Raw genomic sequence first — 17,590 nt, 5'->3', positions numbered from 1 at the left:
GTTCATTGGACACGGGAAATGAATGCACTAATGATGACATTTTATTTGTGAAAGTGAAACAAAAATATCCCCCATCCCACTCTTCTATGATATTCTCATTATTGCAATTTTCTCCTCTCCAAATCTCAGTGAGCGACATTCCACCCAATGGAATAAATTTAATTATAAGCTGTTATTATCCCATTTCACTGTTACTTAAAAAGTATTGATGATATTAAATAAAGTAACTAGTTGTATCAAAGCACTTGATGATGTTTAGTAAGTCTATTGGATCATTATTCTAAAAGCCATATTTCCTAGATAAAAGTTCAGTTACAAGTGAGGAGGGGTGGGCAAAATTAAACTTGGTTCCATTTTAATTCTACTTCTAATTAAACCGAATCAATTAATTAGGAAAATTTATTAAATTGTCTCAAATGAAAACAATTTCTCTTCGGGTTGTGTTGATTCATTGGATTAAGTGCCCAATATTTTCTTTTTTTTTTTTTTCTTCTAAAATTTAAGCTTTCTTGATTTCTTTAAACCATGTTAAACTATCTAAATCTTTAAACATAATGTAATATATATATATATATTTCACATCTATACTAGTCACATTTGTCTGTCTCTTAATCATATTATTTGTATCTTAGGAATTGTTTTTTAAAAGGTTTTTTATTCTTAAAATCTGAAAATTATTTTTAAAATAGTTATTTAAAAGGTTTTCTATTTTTAAAAACATAAAACTATTTTTTTTGGGACATGAAAATATGCTTTGTAATTTTTTTGAGAGAAAATAGTTTTATTAAAAACTTATTCTAAAAACACCCAAGTTTCTCATAACATATTTTAATTATTTTAAGTTATTTTAATTCATAAAAAAAATGATTTTTATTATTTTTTAAACTATTTTCAAAAAGTATTTTTTGAAAACAATTTTGGAAGTGTTTTTTGAAAATAATTTTGGGACACGTATCCAAAAAGGTCCTTATCCCGAAAACAATAATATAAATTTATTTTATGAGTGGTCACATTGGTTTAGATTAATCCTTAAAAATTTTATGAACAAGTTGAGAGTAATTATATATACAAATTAAAAATAAAAACATGATAGATAAACGTTATATTTGAAGATATTAAAAACATGTTAGAGAATATTTTAGGTTTTTTAAAAATTGGTTTTTGATAATTATTTTAAAAAAATATTTTTTTCATGATAATTAAAAAAAATGTTTCTAAATGAGCCTTTTCCAAATAATAGTACACAATTTATTTATGAGGGTTAAAAATTGGTTTAGATTAGTCTTACTAGAAAAGACTTTTAGTCGAATCTCACTTAATTAGAAAATTGAGTTAAATAAGGAGCAACTGAAACAACCTCATGCCAGTTGGTTTGAATTGCTTGGGAGGCTGGTTCTTTCAAAAAATAACAAGAATAATAATAATAAAAAAAAAAAAGAAAAAAAAAGTACCCACCCTACCCCTATAAAAAACAACTGATATTAAATACACTCTATAGTCTATACCCAAGGGTTGATCTGGACAAGACCTGAGGAGGGCAAGTGCCCCTGAAAATGTCAAAAATAAAAGTTCCACTTCTCACGTAATCAAACCCCAGACCTAGTGTTTGCCCACTTGAAAAGTATCATGGTTGACCATTGAATCAAAGCCCACATTCTTTGTAATTGGCAAAGTTTATATATGTTTTAGAAGTTGTCCCCTAAATTGAAATTTTGGCTCCGTCATTATCGGCATCTATTGATTTAAAATTTCATTAAATATTTTTATTTATATTTATTTTTAAAAATATGGAAAGTATTTGATGAATAATTTATTTTTAAATTAATGAAACGGATGCGATGTGAGTGAAATGATTCAAAAAAAAAAAAAAATGTACATTGTGAAAGAAGCTTGATGAGATGAGTGAACTACACCCACTAAAAGGAAATATTATTTTAGTGGGTTGGAGGTTAATTAAGTACATCCTCCTTATGCGCCGTTTAAGTTTGTCAGAGTCACATTTTGTGTCTTTTTATCACGTACACTCAATGGTGTTTTGGCCTTTTTCTTGATTTGGTCCATTCCTATATCAAACACGCTCTCATTCTTGGGTATGAATTTTATATTCAGCTCAGATGAGGACATAACTTAACAAAAATTTTGAAGTAAAAAGGAAGATATTTGAATTTTCAAGGGGGAAGCTGTGAAGTGTGTCTTTGTTAGGAAATAAAGGATGGAGATTGAAAATGAAGGGTGAAAAACAAGGCAAGGAAGAAGGCAGGAAGCAAGAAGGATTCGGTTCGAAAGAACGAGAGAGGGGTAGATGTGTAGTTGGCGTATAAGGACAAGGGTCATTCGGGGACATCGGTCCGTTGTCACTGCTTTGGATGCCTTGGTCCGTATGACTTTACACGCAAAACTATGGGTTTTGTCATTCTTTTCCTTTCATAATTGCATGCAGTCTCGTCCTAAACAAAAAAGCCCAAACCCACATACATATTCTCATCATTATGCCTCTTACCCTTTGATTCTATGTTTGATGTTTGTATGTCCCACACCTCCCCACTGATTTGAGCGCTCCTCATTATTTCTAGCTTGCATGTGAAATGCCTCTTATAGTGTGTTGCCTTTCTATGTAACTTCCCTTTCAGTTCATCAACTTCACTTACTCTTCAAGTCTCAAAGACGACTCAGTCATGACTTGCAATTAAGAAAAACGAATGCCCAACATAACACACCAAACTAAATTGAAAAAAAATGCCGAAATAGCTGCCCAGGACACCACAAATTCTAGCTGCTTTCTACTTGCTTTGCCCACTGATTTTGTTTTTTTGTTTTTTTTTCCTTCTGAAAGTGGAGTAATTCTCTCTTATTCAACTTCTCTACATATATAATTATTTTTTTTAAAAAATAAAAATAAAAAAGATCATCTTATGAGCATTCAAAATATCAAGTTGAGAAAAAAAATAAAAAATTCTGAAGGTCTTATTTCATGGAAGTTTGAAATCAATCCGGAAACCAACTTTTCTTTTGTAGTAGGGGTTGAGGATTGAATAAGATTATCTTTGGAGGCAGTGGGAATACTTTAAATGATTTTTTTAATATAAGAGTGTCAAATAGTCAAAGGTTGTGTATGATTCTCAGGAAAGCAATACAATAATTTGGGGGAAACTGCAAGAGCTAGCAGTGGTACGGGTGTGTGAGAAGGGTGCTCTATTTATCAAACTTCTGGGAATGACCATACGAATCAAGACTGCCCCTCTAAAAAGAAAAAAAATCAAGCATCATACTTGAAAATTGAAACTCATGATATACAATGTTCCATTCAATGGTTGAATGATTGATTGCAAGGTTCTATTGGGAAAGCAACAAGAATAATAATTATAGTGAAATTACATTGTGAGGGTGAGGTAAAAGCACTAGAATAAAAGGTGTAACCAGTGTATATTATATAGGTTCCCTGCTCCAAGAAAACACACTACAAACATAACTCTCATATTTATATATAGAGAGAGATCTATGGAGAAGGAGAGAGAGAGAGGGATGTAGAAGATGGAACAACTTTAGGCCATAGTTTGGACAAGCTATCTTACCTATTTGAAATGGGATTTGGACCGCTTGGAACTTCATGGACACTGGCATTGAAGACCCTTTGTCGCCAAGAAGGTGAGCGTTCTGTCCTTGCAGCCGGTGGAGGAATTTGGATTGCATTATTGTGGGGGGTTGTTCGTCTGCTTCGTCTTGTGGGAGTGGGGTCCATACCACTATTGACCTTCATCGTGGATGCATCTGTTGAGGTAGCAGGCGGTGTGAAGCTGCTGTTCTCCTTGTGGGCCGTGGTGATGGGTACCGCCATAAGAAGAAAGAAGAAGAGGGTCACTGAAGCATTGTATGGAGAGATTGAAGTTGAGGTCTTTCTAGTAACACTAGCAGTAGCAGTAGTAGTACCAATTCCATCACAAGCCATGCAAATTAACCAAGTATGTGAATCATCTAATAGGCCTCAGAAATCATCATCAACACACATATAATACCTAGCTAGGTAAAGCCAGTGAAAGGGGTTGGTGGTGGCTTTTGTTGGCTACTTTGACAAGTGAGAGAGCTAGAGATCAATCATGTGTGTTTTGATAAAGATGGGCTGTAGGGCTCATTATATGAATTCAAACGAGAGAGAATCTTGAAAGCTACAAAAGGAAGAAAGAATGGAGGTGGATTGCTTTAGCCATGTCTCAGAGAGAGAGAGAGATTGGACTGCTTTATCGATGTGTTGTGGTGATGGCGGTGAAAATTAAAAGAAAAAAAAAAAAGAAAAGAAAAAGAAGGGCAAAAAGAAATTGCGTGTTGTGTTTGACCTTTTGACAGTGAGGCCGCGGTTGTAATTGCAGAGCAGCGTCTCCTCCAAGGAGGACCAGTGGAGCCCAGGAAAAGGGTAGCTTATGCAAGCGACACGCACATAGAGTCACATTAATCTTGGCTTCATCCATAATACACAAACATTACATTCCAAAAACTATATATAGACACCCAAAGCTGAAAGCTGGTAAAAGGTTAAAATATTAAACAGGAAATGAAATTTGGACGCAGAGACAAAGGAAAACTCATTCCTTCCTTTAGATATCCTTCAAAATTTGGAAGCCTTGGTCTTGCTCTACACCTACCATTCAATTTTGACATGTTTCTCTCAGACGCAGCATTAAGCCAGGGACTATATAAAAAATGTTAGCTAGGTTAGGTATATATATACATATACACACATACACCGACTAACTAATCTTCTTACTCGCGCATTTATTCTCTAAGTCAACTTCCAATGAGTTGTGTAATTAAGCAATAATCGTGGATATGTTTTTTTTTTTAAATCAAAATCAGTTAGCTCTTAGTTGACTCCATGTATATGAATAGACTCACTCAAATATTCTGCAATAATTTTCAAAATACCCACAAATACCTTTGCCTTCATTAGGTTGGATTTAGTAAGTGAAAATAAGAATGAAAATAGAATAAAGTAAAAAAAAAAAAAATAATACAATCCTAGTGAAAATAAGATTTAATTTTCAGAAAAGTGAATTTTTGTTTCTTATTCATAAATCATCCAAACATATGAATGAATAGAAGATATAATTGATTTCTCATTTCTATTCTCTAGTGCAACATTCCAAACATGGTCTTAGACTCATCCACAATATTTTCAAAATTAGGCCGATCATTAAACAAGGTATCGGTTCATGGTTTAGTGGTAGGATTGGTGGTTGAATAGTAATTAAACCAGTGATGTTATAAATATAAAGGGTTTATTACACTTTACACCTCACCCCCCAATTTATAACGTGTTTTTCACATTGCTCCATTAAGTTTAAAATTGAGCAATGTACATTCCATACTTTATAATTACATGCAATGTAAAGTTTTGGAGTGACGATTTTACCTGTATTGGATGAAGGGTGCATGTGCTTTCTATATGACCTGTTTAAGTGAGAGCAAAAGGGTTATTTTTATTTTAAAACTCCCAAAACCCCTTTCGCCTTCCTTTCCCCCTATCATTCATTTCTCTTCCCAAGCCTTAGAATCTCAATCCCACAAAGCTGATGCAAGCATTGAAGGGCTGACAACGAAGGGCTAACATTGAAGACATGGAGAGTTCAACGGTATGATAGAAGTCTTGCAATCTTAAGCTTGGCTATTTCTTTAATGGGTAGAAAAATATCAACAAAGAGGATTAGGGTTAAGGTTTCCATTTTGATGTTTTAGTAAATTTGGGGAAATTTTTAAGGAAAATTTAGGGAAATTTGCAAAATGGCAATGAAAAATTTAGGTTATGCTTTAGTTTTAGAGTTAAGGTTTTGTTTTGATGTTTCATAAAATTTGGGGAAAATTAATCTTGACAGTGATAGGATGTTGCTTGGCCATTTTTTTTTTCAATTTAATTTTAATTTTAATTTTTTTATTCTACAACTAATGGCTTGTATTCTATGTCTCACTATTGCTTTTACATCTGTTTGCTTTCTTGATTGATTAAATACTATTTGAGAGTGTTGTGATGTTGTCCTTTAATTCTAATGGTTTGTTTGATTATTGAGTTATTAGATGGTTGCTAGTTGTATAAAGAATCACTTATTAAGCTATTGGATGGTCTATTTGCTTGTTGAGTTTTGTGGGATTAGGATCTAGGGCTTCAGAGGAGCGAACAATGGGGAGGAAGAGGGCTCTTATTTGAGGATTCAACAACAATAGTTGGGAGGAACAAACGACGGGGGAGAGGAGGGTTGGAGGGGTTTTGGGGTTTTAAAATGAAAATGACCTACCTTTTTGCCCTCATTTAATTAGGTCATAGGGAGAGTGCATGTGCCTTTTGTCTAATACATGTTATATCGTCACTCAAAATAAACCTTTTTTAAAAATAAAATTAAAAATTTTTTAAACACATTTCATCATTAAATTTGATAAATTAAATTATAATAAGGATAAATACAATGTTTTGAAAATTAGATCATCGATTGACTTTTCGATTCAATTTGAATGTTTGGATTGTTCGAGGGTTGAACCAGTTTTAAATTGTTGGAATTGATGGTCGAACTGGTGAACCACTTGAACTGGACAGTTCTCAATGATTTGAACAATTTAAATGACAAGTTTTTTATTTTTTAATTTTTTTAAAGGCCAAAACGATATTGTTTTACCACTTTTTGCTTGTAAATGACGTCATTTTGCCTTAAACAAATCATCTTTCTTGAGTCTTGCCAATATTGCTTTTCATTTTCACTCCCCATTGTCCTTACCTTGGTTCTCAGCCTTTATCATTGTCATTGTTGCTGTCATTGATCTAACCCATGCATGTCTCTGGTTGTCAACTACAACTCGACACTATCCGCCTCACATAAATGATAAATCTATTAAACCCCCTACCTAGCTCCCCTTCTCCCCACAACACATAACTCCTCATGGTTGTTGCCTTAAACCCTCGATAGAGCATCTCAAAACTGCTCCCTCTACCTCTAAACACACCTGCTAACAAAACCCTAATCTTAAATGACCCACCCCACCAAAATCCTTTTTCTATGTAAGTCGTCCTTACTTAAAGAAAGTGAAAATTTATTTTAGTCATAAAATTATGAAAGTTATTTTTTACCCATTTTTTGAATTTGTTTTAGTTATCTATCAAAGTTGACTAATTAAAAATTTAGATTTCCAAATTTTGGTCATGGTATACCACAAAACTTGTTTATTTATTTATTTATTTTTATTTTTTCTATTATGAAATTATGTAATTGGTTTCAAAATTATAAAATTTCATAAATACTACAATTTTTAATATCTTATAATTATTTTTAATTTAAATAATATATAAATTAAATATTTATGACCTCCACGGTTCAACCATTAGTCTGGTCATTGAATTGTGAACTAATAACTTTTTTAGTTCAAGAACCGATCCAATTATAAAAACATTGGATAAACATGAAGATTTATTAAAATTGTAATATTCTAAATTTATTTGGTATATTTAACTAATAATTATTCTTATAAATTAGATTTTATTATTTAAAGTTGTTTAGATTTTAATAGCTATATATGTTATTATTTTTGAAATTATTAGTTGCTTTATCTGTATTATTTTGATATCTATTATCCTATAATATTAGATAAATCATAAATCTTTATATTTATTTTTAAGTTTTGAAATTATATATATATATATATATATATATATATATATATATATATATATATATATATATATATATATATATATATATATATATATATATACATCTCACATAAATTTCCCACTAAAGGTTGGGTGCATTCTGTTTGCTTGTATATTGCTTTTAGCATGGTTTTAAAAATTGGATAAGATTGGTCGATCATGGTTTTGGTCCAAATTGATGAATTGGACTGAAAAATGGTTGAACCAAAATCGGATCAAATGAATCAATGGTTTGACAGGCGAATTGGGCAAATTGGACGATTAAACTGGTTTCTTTCTCTTTGCACGACCCTAGCACCACCCCCAGGTGCCCCACCGCTAGCAGCAATAACCAAAACAAACCAGTCCTACCCCACCCCCTCTCACCTGCTGATCATGGTTTCGATCCAGTCCGGTGAATTGGACTGGAAAATGGTTGAACTAGTGGTCCGATCGGTGAATCGGACAAATCGCCTGATTCTCTCTAAATCGGACGATTCAACCAATTTCCTCCCCCTCACGTGACCCTAACTCCACATTCGGGCACTCCACCACCAATAGCAACAACAACCAAAGCAAACTAGTTCTCCACTCTCCTCTTCCCACCCATGGTCCTAGTTTCAACCCTGGCAGCCCCTGCCGCCGATGGACATTTCCTAACCAAAGCAAACTACCCCTTTCCCCGCCCCTCCTAGTATTTGCTTCCCACCCTATGGTCCCAGCTCCACCCCCTTGGGCGCTCTAGCTTTAGCAATAGCCGTCGACACCTGCCACTTGCGTCTGTCGCCGACGGACCTCCCCCAACCAAAGCAAACTAGTCCTTCCCTTATTCCCCTCTTCCTTCCTTGCACCAACAGTCTTTGCTCATTGCACCCGTAACCACCATAAAAACCAAGCTTTCCCTAACCCCAACCCACCAAAAACGACCAATAGTCATGCCAATACGCTTTCCTACTGCCTAAAAGCGAATGAAATCTCAAAACTTAAACTTCCATTTTTATATTTAATTTTTATCTTTTATATTTAATGTCTTAATTTTATGTTTAATATTTAATATTTATAAATTTTTTTATTTTTATTTATTTATCACACATTGAAATTTTAATTTATTGAGATTTTTATTGTAATTAAAATTTGAATCATTTCCATATTTTATTTAGTTTAGATAGAATTTATTATTTTTATTTATTAATTTTTTAATTTTAATAATATATAAAATGTATATTTATGATGTTATCGGTTCGACTATTGGTCCGACCAGTGAACCGTGAACCAGTAACTTTTTCGATTCAATGATCGGTCCAGTTTTGAAAACTTTGGCTTTTAACCCTTTAAAAAAAGGCCTTTTTGAATCTTACATAGGGAGATTCAAAACTGGAAGGGCTCAAACCACCCCTATAAAAATATCATTTGAAAAGACATCAATTACCTACCTTAACTAATTGAAAATGGCTTCACATTGGGCTAACTAAATAGTAGGCTTTAGGGAAATAAAATCTAAGTTGGACATTAGGCTTTTAATAAATAAAGGATTCAATGAGTGGGCCTTTGAAAATAAAATGAAAAAGTTAAGTTCAATTGGTTGAATCAACTTGCTGGTTTAGCGGTTAGACCACTCGGTTGATTGATTCAATGTCAGTTTAACTCCATTCCAACCTAATTTATGAAACTTATTGGGCTAGCAGAAGTTCTAATACTAGTTTGTAGTGTTAGCGGAAGCTTTAATACCAACAATGTTAATTTAAGAATACAAAGATAAAACAATCAACACAACAGTACACGAGGTTTTAATGTGATTTGGTCAAACATGCCTACATCCACATATGAGAGAGAATCTTTCCACTATACAATAAAGAACATTATAGAGGATAAAACCAGATACAACTATTGGGTTCCCAAAACATCCTATGTTTCCCCACTCCTTGCATTCATACCCTACCACAAACTCCCTCGATCCATTGGGTATCTCCCATTCTCCCTTACATCTCTATCTACCTCGTATAGTCTCTATAGGCTCGTATCCATCTCATAACTTTTTTCCCTCATTACCTAGAATATTTATAGAAATATTTCCAACAACTTTCCTTATTCTATAAGGAAATCTAATATTATAATAATATATCAACTTAAGAAATATTCTATACAATATTCTTTATAAAAAGAAATTTTTACTAATTAGGAATTTAGGACACTTCCAAGAATCTCCACCTTGGACTAAATTCCATCAAGTTAATCTTTCATCTCTCCATGACATAGGTTTTTTGTATCACATCCTGATGAGAGAGCAATCAACTTCACCTTTAACTGAAATTCCTTTTGTCTTCGCCTTGTGTGCTCTATAATCTTTTGCTCTTCCAAAAATCTTCAACCTGGGTTTGATAATAGTTTGTTGTGCCATCGAAAGCTTTAATGCAAATAAGGTTAATTCAAGGACATAAAGATAAAACAGTCAATACAACAGTACATGAAGTTTTAATGTGGTTCGACCAAACATGCCTACATCCATAGATGAGAGATAATTTTTCCACTATACAATAAAAAACATTATAGAGGATATAACCAAATACAACTATTGGGTTTTTGAAACATCCCATGTTTCCCTACTCCTTGTATCCATACCCTACCACGAGCTTCTTCGCTTCACCAAGTATCTCTCATTTTACCTCGCATCTCTATCCACCTTATATAGTCTCTATATGCCCATTTCCATCTCATTACTTTTTTTTCCTTATTACCTAGAATATTTATAAAGACATTTCCAACAACTTTCCTCATTTTTTAAGGAAATATAATATTACAATAATATATCAAATTAGGAAATGTTTTATACAATATTCTTTATAAAAAGAAATCTTTATTAATTAGGAATTTGGGATACTTCCAAACAGAACCGAACTAGACCAAGCTGTGGTCGATGGTTTGATTGATTCAGTTTGATTTTTAAAACATTGGTCATCCTTGCTCTAATATATTTTTTTTTTCTTTTTCCATTATAACCATGGTTGATGAATCTTCTACAACATCACAAACAAATTTAACATCCAAAAGTTGCTTATAAGGAGTAGCCTCATAATGACTGTAACCAAGAGTGTGATATGTGCCATAATGACAATTAAAGATTTGAAAACAACTATAGACTTGTTATGGATGCAGTTCATTTTGTTTCTATGATAACGACTCAAATCTTTTATTGTGATTGTGCCTTTTTTTCTTTTTTCTTTTTTAAAATTTTTCAATGTAAAATGTCATTGCTTTTTTATTCCTTTAATAATAATAATGCTTTGGTATTCTCTCTAATAAAATTTCTCATGGTTTATTTCACATATTGTAATTAACAAAAATTGCATCTAAGAATTTCTTTCATATTCCTTATCCTTAAACTTTCCTTATTCAATATAGTCATTCTCTAGAGAGAGAGCTTTAATGGCTTGGTGCTATCTTCCTTTTCTTAAAGAGAAGAGCCTAAAGGACCACCATAGGTGTTGATCTCCTTCTCTAAAGAAGAAGAGCTTGAAGGATCATTTATCCTAAATAAAAGGAAAGTTCCAAAAGGAAAAAAAAAACTCAAAAATAACAACTTTCTATTTAAAACAAATAATATTTGGAAAGAAACTTCTCATGAAAGTTTATTTTCTATAAGAAAATCCAAAATTATCGTTTTTGAAAACATTGTAAATAAACAATTTCCAATCACATGCAATATAGCTAATATGCATAAAAAGAAATAGTATAAAAGAGATTCCAATGGCTTTAAGGATCTTATTGCATATTTGGTAATCTAAATATTTGGATTTTCAAAATCCAAAATTATAAAATTGAAATTTTAACAAAAATTAAGGTTAGTAATTTTACAAAACTCTTAAACTACCACTAAAACCCTAAAAATATTGTTGGAGCAGCCAAAAGAGTTGAATGAAAGTCTAAAGCATTAGATGCAACTTCTGGCATTGGATGTAGCACTGGAAGGGCACTTAAGCACTTAATGACCACTTAAGTGGTTGGGTTAGCACTTGAGTGTTGTAATTGGATTTGCACATTTCAAAAGCGAATCTTTGCATCTCTAGCCATCATTCCTTTTGAAAACTTACCTATTTCTAGTAGAGGAATTTCCATGGACACCTTGAGATAAGTTGGAATGCCTCTATGCTCTCCATGATTTACATAGATTGATAAAATATTGGACTTTTACATGAAAAAAAAAATTAAAAAATCCTATACTTCTTTCAAATAAAAGTTTACAACTAATCTTTGAAACATAAAAATAGATTTCCACAATAATAATAATAATAAATTTTACATCCCTTATAAGGTTTACAACCCATCTAGAGAATTAAAAGACAATAAGCATCTATCAATTCAATCACATATCATTAAAATATATGAAATATTAATATTCAATCCATTCATTCATCCTTTTAGGCTAGGAGATAAAAATCAAACCTTGCAAAACAAAGCTAAGCACAACCTAGAATAGATCTAACATGCTTAAACCTAACCTAGGACTATAATACCAATTGATGGGAATCCAGGATTACTCCATTTCTAGGCCTTGGATTTCATTAGACACATGTATCTATTCCTAGGACTACTAGATCTTATGCACAATGGAAATAAATGCATTTGAAAACTAAATAGGATCTATATCTACAAGTTAGGAATGGTTACCTAGATCTAGATATTCTCATATTGATTTATTGCAACGAAGAATAGTGTCAAATGCTATGGTAGTCGAAAATGATTTTGCAAGCTTTTGATTTTCTGCTCTATGACTCTTCATTGAAGCTTGACATAGAGATGGTAGAGATCTCTAAATATTGGAGGCTAGGGTTTTGTTTCTAGATGTATGGGAAAGAATGGAGAATGGAAGAAAAAACTAGTGAAGCCTTAACCTTTAAGGATGTATTTGTAGGCTTCCTATTGAGCTGAAGTGATTTGAGTCCATTTTGAGCTTATGTCACTTAATGTTACTAAAACACCCTTATGCCCATAAGTGAACCAATAATTGATCCAACCTTCATAAACCATGCCATCAAGTTATATTAGCATGAACAGAGACCGTTGGGACCCATACGACAATATCGTCTCCTTTAAAATCCAATTTTAAAGTTGACTTGATATACTACTATAGAAAGTCAACTGCACTCTAATATCCTATGTATATTACAATGAGCTACTAAGTGCTCGGGTCTATGACCTGCAATCCATTATATATAATCTTCTTATGAATTGGTGGTCGTAATTTAACAAGTGAAAACTATCAGACTATCGAGATTACCTTTACCATCCTTGAGTTATAGATTCTCCTATTATGTAGTTAACTAACATTTTCTAACTCACAAAGAGCTTATATCAAGTTTCATTTAAGGGACTATTATAACCATAGTTTACCTAAGCACACTTCCTTAGGATCATTGAAGGGGACATACTATGTCAAAGTCTATGAGATATCATGATGCCTTTATTGAGAATATCTATTATTATTGACTTCCATCGATAGTGACTTAATCTATAAGAAATCTATGATCATTTTAAAATCTTACTCGTAGGTCAAAGTCTATTAATTTTGACACAAACTTAGCATAGCAACTTGATGAAATTATGACTACATGGTAGTCTTACTCCATGATTCACCATATGTCCTATTCAATTTGTAATAATATACATTAGTGCACTCACCATAGGAACCTCATCCCAATGGCTAAGACTAACCATCCCTCTAATTAGGAGGCAGTACACTATAACTTCAAATGGATTACCTAAATCCACGAGCTGACTATGAACAAATCATTTACTAGTAAGGACCCATGACTTAGAGCTTTTGTAGAACTCCTAATACACCCAAATCATGAGCAATAAAAGAGATGCATGCCAAAATGTTCATAAGATATAATGCATAGATAAGGATATGTTGGCATCTTAGATAAAACCAATGGAAGCAATACCAATTTTTTTTAAATTGATATTTTAGGGTTAAAGTACTAACCTTTAGGTTTGGTTGTTCCCAAACCTTAAATTCCAAGTGTTGAAGACGACCTTGAAATTGTTGGAAGTCTCGTAAATCCACAATCTTCTATTTGATGACTCAAACTTGTTCTTGGCACACTTTTGGTAGGAAGGAAAGGAAAGTGAAGGCTATGACTCTTTTTTCTTGGGTGGTGGAAGACAAAAGTTATAGAAACCCTAACCCTTATAGGGATCCTAACTGGGCTTAAGTGACTTGAGCTCATATGGGCTTGGGTCACCTAATCTAGTCCAAAATGAGTCCTAATTGATTAATTAACCAAATAGGGCTTATTAATTAATTAATTAACCCAATCCAGAGACATTGTTTACTTACCTATTTGCAACCTTGCATAATTACCAAAATACCTTTATACACAAAAGTGAACCTAGAGCCCAATCCAACCTTTATAATCCATCTCAACAAGGTATACGAGCTCAGAATAGGGACCACTAGAACCCATAGGAGTACTAGCTCTCTCAGAATCTAATTCAGAAGTTGATTTAAACATCCCACTATAAACAATCAACTGAACTCCAGTATCCTATATAGATAACAACAAGATACTAAGTGCTCGATTTCGTGACCTACTATCCATTGCATGCAAACTCCTCATGAACTGGTGTTCGTAATCTAACAAGATAGTACTATCACATATCAAGATTACTTCTTAAATCCTTGAGTTATAAATCCCACTTATTATGTGATCAATTGACATACTCTAGCTCCAAGAAGCATATGTCAAATTCTAATAAAGGAATTACTATAGCCACACATTTCATGATCACATGTCATTTTGATCACCCAATGGGACACACTGTTTCAATCCCATGAGCTATCATGGTGCCTATATTAAGAATACCTATTTCCACTAGCCTCCTTTAATAGTGTGACCCAATCCATAGGGATATATGACCACTTTAGGGTCTCATCCATGGGTAAATTTCTTCCGTTGATTTTAGCCCAGACTCAATATCCTTTCAAGGTTGAGAGTCCATGCAATATAATAGCTTGATAATGATAATTGATAGTCTTGTGTCATGATTCATCATAGGTCTTAGTCAGTGTGCATCACATACATTAGTATACTCATCATGGAAAACTCATCCTGATAGCTAAGACAAGTCATTCCTCCAATTAGGAGTGACACTCTATAATCTCTACTAGATTGCCTAAATTCATGAACCAACTATCGATAACTTATCTACTTACAATGAACTTATGACTAGTTTGTATCTTCTGTGTAACTCCTAATGTACCCAAGTCAAGTATGAGAAAATAAATGCTAATCTTAAAAGAGAAAAACACCTAAGAGGGGGGGGGGGGGATGAATTGGGTTTCGTAAAATTCTTTTTAAACACAACAAATTTAAGCACAAGAGAAACAAATATAAATAGATAAGGTTAGATAAATCAAACTCATAATTTATAGTGGTTTGAAACTTCCTTACCTGCGTCCACTCTCCTCAAGCTCCTAACCGAGTGAGGGTTCCACTAACTTGAAGCTTCAACAGAGCTTTTAATCATCTTAACTCTTAGATTCCGGCTCCAATGGGCTCTTACACAATCTCTTCAAGTTTCAACTCACTTGAAGGATTTAACACTTGATTAAAAAGTATGAATCTCTCAACCTAGCTCAACAAAGGCTCAAATACAACTCAAGGCTAGGATGAATCACAAAGGTGCACTAAAGGATATGCAAATGGAGATTTAATGCACCAAGAAAAGAAATGAGAACTTTTAAGATAAGAACAAGTAGGTAAACAAATAAATGCAGGTGTTCTCTTACTCATAAATGAAGTGGAACTCTCTATTTATAGGTTTCTAACCTCGGGAGCCAAGAAAACCAAAAAGCAGCCTCAACAGGTCAATTTGGGGGTTGATCAGTTCACTAACCGTTGGAACATTTAATGCTTGGTAGGTGATCATTATCCTTGATCGGACCTCGATCAGACCTCGATTGGGAAGACAGATCCCTCAATCGGGAATGAAAGGCTACTGGAAGAGAGATAATGTTTTTTGCACATCTCGACCAGACCTTGATCGGAAAGAGGAGACCAATCGACCGGTACACTAGCCGGTTGAGCCTGTTTGGACAAAGCCTTGATCGATTCACCATTTTTGCCTGAAAGCCTACTCTTTTTTTTTCTGGTCTTTTTTCTTCTAACACTTAGGTAAAGTCTTTAGGTAAAATTATATGCCAATTTTGAAATGTTTTTCCTAAGGTTCATTTGATAGATCTTGGATTTTGATGGAAATGTAACTTTACAGCATAAACCGAGTTTTTCAAAGGTGCATGAAATGATATGTAAATCCTAAGAGCACCCATGCATTCATCTTACATAGGTTTCCTATGATTAAAGGTCTTCCAAAAGTCTTGATCTTGCATCCATTAGGTTCTTTGATGAATTTCCAAATCAACACCTAAAATTCTTTATAATTCAAATCAATTAGTAACTTAACTATGGTTTGTTATCATCAAAATATGATTAGGAGAACCCTTGAGCAAACAATCTCCCTCTTTTTGATGATGACAAACCTTGGTTATATAGGAGAAGAGAAATCTCCCCCTCAAACCAATCATGGGTCAACAATCGAAGTAAAAACCAAGATAATCAAGACATGCTAGAGAGAATTTGCAATAAGAAACAATGTAAGTCATGAAACATATAGGCATATCATATATAAGTCAAATGTATCACAATCCAATATGTACGATCCAAACAATGATATACATGTAAGTCTTCTATAGACTCCTAGATCCTAAATATCTCTTCTTTTTGGCAACATAAAAAATGAACAAAGGGGGTATCTAAGAAATCAAGGCTAAGGAGGTGGAGGTGGAAACACAGAGCGCAGATAAGTCATCATCTCCTCATGCTGACTCTCCAAGCGATCCTCAATATACTCAATCCTTTGTTGGAGATACTCAAGCTGAGAAGTGAAGCCAACCTGATACTGATCCATGCGATCTTCTATGGAGTAGAACCGTGTATCACTGACTACAGTAAACTCCTCCATGCGAGTGCTTAGAGAGTTAATCTGAGCAGATAAATCCATCCATGGAGCATGGTTAAGAGCGAGAGGTGCTTGAGGAAGTGGTATCTCAATGTGAAGAGGCTCGGTGAATGCAGGTCCAGAGGAAGGCTTAGTGAATGACGGTTAAGTAGATGAACTCGCTGTATAAGTCGGCTCAGACATCATCGACTCAAAGAAGGTGGCCTCAAATTGAGCACCCTTTGACTGGAGTGGAGAAATGTCAAGCTCGGGCTCTCTCTACTAATAGCCACTCTAAGGGTCTACTCTAACCCCTATCTCTCATATCTCGGCCCCCTCCTCAACTCCGGGATGTACCTATCCTTGTCCCTATCCCTAGGCCTATGTTGGTGCTCTCCTTACCCAGGAACCATCTATGGCCTTCTCAAATTTCATCCTCATCATTGGTTGATCATCACATGTATCATAAGTGTTGGGGGTCTCAAAGTCCGTCTCTCTACTCAAGCCGATGTCGGCATCCTTGAATACTCTAGTAAGGAAACGACCATAGAGGAGTATGTGAGTAGTGTTCTCGCATCATGAGATCATGTGCATCATCATAAAGTACCCTAAATGAATCCGTCTCCCCGTCAGAATAGAGCCAATAAGGAATGCCTCATAATAAGAGACCTCATCTCGGTGTTTGCCCCGTAGTAGAAAGATAGAACACAACATGTGGTGTAGCACTCTGCTAATGACCATCAAGTTGTGGGCCGTGAGTTTTCCCATTCCCTAGGCGTTTGGAAGTCCACAAATCCTCTTAATGGCCTCTCTAGGCTCAAATCTTGGTATAGTGGGCCACATATTGGATTCGTATACTTTGAGTCCAACCGAAGTAATATCGAAAATGCGATAGATGCTCTCTGGGTCTAGACTGATCTCGACTCTTCT

The sequence above is a fragment of the Vitis vinifera genome, chromosome 1 (genome assembly GCF_030704535.1).
Source record: "Vitis vinifera cultivar Pinot Noir 40024 chromosome 1, ASM3070453v1".
Taxonomy (NCBI): Eukaryota; Viridiplantae; Streptophyta; class Magnoliopsida; order Vitales; family Vitaceae; genus Vitis; species Vitis vinifera.
This window is presented reverse-complemented; position numbering follows the sequence as displayed.